Below are 5,162 nucleotides of genomic sequence, written 5' to 3'. Positions count from 1 at the left end.
ATATCTTTTATTTTTTTAAATGATTATTTTATTTTCTTTTACTCATTAAAATATTCAAATAATATTGTATTACATTTTTTATTTTTTTTATATTTTATCATTCTATTTTTTTTGTTTAACTATTTTGTTGGTCCCTTTAGTTTCATAAAATTTTCAATTAGATCTTTATACTTTTTTTCTTTTTAATTAGATCCTTACACTAAATCTTTTAAATCACTCTGTTCATACGATTTTTTAATCAAAATAAAACTATTTATAATACATTTTTTTTATATTTTATCATTCTATTTTTTTTGTTTAACTATTTTGTTGGTCCCTTTAGTTTCATAAAATTTTCAATTAGATCTTTATACTTTTTTTCTTTTTAATTAGATCCTTACACTAAATCTTTTTTCATTTAAATCACTCTTAATAGTAATTGGCTTAATTATACAGGGACCCAACTAAAAAAAAAGAATTGCTGTAGGGACCTAAATAAAAAGAGAAAAAAAAAAGGGTAGGAACCCAATTAAAAAAAAATTAGTGCAAGAACTCAATTAAAAGGAAAAAATGTATAGAGACCTAATTGAAAATTTTACGAAACTATAGGGACCAACAGATTAATTAAACATTTTTATTATTAAATTTATATTTAATATTGTATGTGGTCTGAAATTTCAGTTTTAGTTTTATTTTTTTGGTGAGTTTTATGGTACCTTTTATTATGGTGTCTAAATTGTCTAACTTGCTTTTAAAAGTAAAAAATAAAATGTTTAAAATAAAAAAGTAAAATATTTAAAACTTATTAAATATTATCTATTTGCCTTTTTTGATAAGTTAGGCACAATCTCAAAGGCACTGTAGCATTCATCTATTTTTTTTCATACATGGTTTTGGTTTTTATATAGTTTGATATTTTTTTATACTACAGAAAGTGCTAGACCCCAACACAATATACATGAGACACATTTTACATTTATTTTTTTTCACCTACCATATCATACGCAATGAAACACTAAACACTAACAATACAATCATTTTTTCACCTACCAAATTCTACAGAACAAAATATTTTGTTTTATGTTATTTTTTTTACACTACCCGTATACGTGAAACAACTACTCAATCCTCATTTAAATGAGATCATTAACTTTAAAATACAATTTCATTATTCCCGAATTGATATACTACAATAATTGCACTTTAAATAAAAAAAAATATCAGTATATTATTATTTATTGTAGAATAATAAAATTATATTTTAAACTTAATTATCTTAATCAAATGATAATTAAGGATTCATTTCACATAAATTGGTAGCTTAAAAAAAGTTAATATAACGTAAAAATATTTTATTGTATAAGGTATGGTTGGTAAAAAAATTATTGAACAGTTAGTGTTTAGTATTTTACTACATAAATACAAAATGTGTCATTCATTTTTTGGTTACCACATCCAATGTTAAACATAAATTTAACACTAAAAATTGTTACCAGTTTCTTATATAATTTAGGTAACGTGCCCAAAAATTAATATATTGAATGTTCAACAAAAATTCATTTTAGTGTATTTTTGTCCTGATTAGTAAAAAATATTTCTGTTTATACGTCACGGTTATTACACAGATCTTATTTTAATGTATTGATTGTAGGTTGAATGGAAGAAGAAATACAACGCACAAAGCTCCTTAAATTGTTTATGACGAAATAAGTCTCAACGTGGTCCTTAAAATTGCACTCGAGTCTCATAATAGTCCCTGAACTTAAAAGTTACCCATATTCGTCCCTGAATTTACACTCCAAAACTCAGATTCGGCCTTCTGGCACATTCCGTCTACCTGACACCACCGGAAAGCTGATCTGGACTCTCCCGTGACACGTTGCTGACGTGGATTATAAAACTTTTATGGTGCAATTTGGTCCCTAAATCAAAATTAAAAATTTTAATCCCCAAATTTAATCATCATTCTATTCTCTACAGTAATCCCTCTTTTCTGTACAGGCATAGATCTTCATATCCCAAATTCACAAGATTTTTCTTTTTGTTTATTTTTAGTTGAAGTATCTTATAACAATAACAACAACTAGAGTCTTCTTAACAACCATTATTAGAACAAGTTTAACCGCTTTTATCCCATTTTTTTTCTGTAATAAATATGTTGAGATTATAACATAAAAAAACTTATGTGATATATATAATTAAAGAAATAATGCAAAGTTTAGTTTCTAAAATTGTGAACGATCATAAAAATTTGTTAACTTCTAAAAATGATTAAATAGATTCCTAAATTCATAAATTGTGAATCAAAACTCATCTCTAATGCTAATATAAAATGTTAAAATGTTAGCATGACATTTACAAACAAAAAGATGATATGATTAATATTTTAATATGTCAAGTTCGTGTCTTAAATTAGTTAATTATATTTATTTTGCTTAATTAATTTTTTATTAATTAGAGACTAAAATAATAAATATTAAATTAGGTAAATTTTTGCTATTTTTTGTTTCTCTAATATTACCCTTAATTAATTTGAAATACCTATCTAATTATAATAAAATCTTAAACACGTCATCTTAATGGAGATGTCATAAGATTTGAAATGCCATAATATAACACTTTATATTAATAATATGTGAATGACAGTTAAATTAGAGTGATGCATGATTATTTTGGAACATGATTCGAAAAGAAATGTAATATAGTATCTAATAATAACAGTGTAACTTTTTAATTCCGTAAATAAAAGAGATATATTTTTGTAAAATCATATAAAATTGAATTTTGTCAAACATTTTAATTAAACTAGAGTTAAATGAGTGCATAAAATGTTAAATACAAAGACATAGTATGTGATTCTTAATTAACAAAACATATGCATGCGTGCTTTCATTGAAGTTGTAATTCGTAGTCTCTTTCACATCCATATGAAGAAGATAAGAGAAGAAAAGAAAAGAGAGATGTTACTATTATAGAGAAGAGAATAATAATTAAATTTGGGGATTAAAATTTTTAATTTTGATTTAGGAACCAAATTGCACCATAAAAGTTTACAAATCCACGTCAGTTAGCCGTTACCTGGCCAGCGTGTCACGATAGAGTCCAGATCAGCTTTCCGGTAGTGCCAGGTGGACGGAATGTGCCGGAAGGACGAATCTGAGTCCCGGAGTACAACTTCAGTGACGAATATGAGTAACTATTTAGTTCAGGGACTACTATGAGGTTCGAGTGCAACTTCATGGACCACTTTGAGACTTATCTAAATTATAATTTATTGATATAGAATTATACATTATGTTTCTGTTAATTAACTCAGACGTAAGTTTCTGGTGTCTCCAACCTCAACTTCAAAAATAGACTATATTATTAATGAATCTACCCGTAAGCCATACTCATCCTTAATTAGGATATATATTATGAATGAATTTCATGCATTCATAAATCGAAGATATCCATTTCGATTTACCTTTATTTCTACTAATTTAATTCATACTAATTCAATTTAGCACTAGAGAAACTAAATCAAATTTGGTCAATTCGATTTACATAAATTTTTGTAAGAAATTTGTTCCTGGGAGATGTGCTCGGAAATTTTTTTTTTTTTATTTGGAACTTTTCGATAACACTAAATCCTACTTGATTTATTAATGTTATTTATCCGAAAAAATATTATGCCTTTTAAGCTTAAGCTTAAAATAATATTTTTATTTTTTTAATTCTTTTAAAATTTTTTCTGCTTATAATCATTTAACATCAACTCAAACGTAAGGTAAACTCATAAAAATAAAAAAATAAAAAAGATATTTAGCTCAAATAATTTTTTTTTCCCGCTTTCTTCTTAATTATGGAGCACTAAAATTACATAAACAAACTTCTTCTTTTTCTCTTAATAAAACTCCCTTAAAACTCCGTATAATTTTAGAACACCAAATCACGTGTTAACTTAATTAACTCATTTATCTAAATTGATTCTTAAATATGTGTTGGTTCTTTTCTATTATTTAGTTCTACTTTTCTTATTTTCTGAATTAACATGGACGTGCAATTTGTTTAAAGTAATACCATATCATTTAAAGAAATTATTTAGCAATGAAAATTATGTTCTAAATCGATAATCATTCATGAAAATATCTGTGATTAAATTTAAAAGAATACGGTAAAAATTTAAAAATATCAACAACAAACTTGGATTCTTATTTTAAACTTTTATTTCCTTACCTTTAACATTTTTCCCGCCCATGACGATTTCCCGTACATTGAACAATAGTTTGTTTGTACACCACATGACCTAAATCTTCTTTATATTGGTAATCATTATCCTATTCTAGAAGAATACATCACGCCATTTCTGCAGCAGAAAATAAAATCTGCACAAGATTTGTTATCTGCCCCCTACAATAGGGAGATTACTTTCGGCGTGAAGCCAGTGATCAATGGTAAAATTTGCCGCTACATCTGCGTTGATGTATCAACACACAACCCGGACTAGGAGGCCCAAATAGAATAATACTAAAACACAAGTTTCATTTGATCCCATCCATGACACATGAATGGCCACGATCTAACTATACAATCTAACGGTGGAAGACACTTCCAGACGTTTTCAATTTTTTTCATCCTTACTCCTGACGCTACATGTTAGAACAAAGGGTTTGTACGAATACATTCTAATCATAAGATTTTTTAAAAGTATTGGAACCCTGTCATGTGTGCCTCTTGATCCCACCACCATATATGTAAACGGTAAATTATTGAAGTTTTTGGAACTTAATTAAAAAAAAGTGAAAATAAAATAAATAGTATCTTATTTTTTAACATTTGTTTTGTATTTTTATTTTTTAGTAATGTTTTACCTTCAAACATCTTTTAAAAACAATGAAAATGCTAATTGCACTGATCCATTAAATAATATGTCCACCACCTATCACTCCTAATTGGTCATGCAGTTAGTAAGATCACCGTTAACCTCTCATTCATTTCGAATTACATTATTTTTTTTTGGTATGATATTTTGATTGAATTTACGTTATAATAATACGTCACTCATATTTTAATTATTTTTTGTAAATTTAATTTTGATTAAAAATAAAATCTCATTAAAAATTATCATATTAGAATTATTATAAATCAAATAATCATAGATAAAATTATATTTTTAATGGTTTATATTCAGCATAATTGTA

Source organism: Arachis ipaensis, chromosome B05, assembly GCF_000816755.2.
Source record: "Arachis ipaensis cultivar K30076 chromosome B05, Araip1.1, whole genome shotgun sequence".
Classification (NCBI taxonomy): domain Eukaryota; kingdom Viridiplantae; phylum Streptophyta; class Magnoliopsida; order Fabales; family Fabaceae; genus Arachis; species Arachis ipaensis.
The sequence above is the reverse complement of the archived record's forward strand: the minus strand, read 5'-3'. Positions refer to the sequence as shown.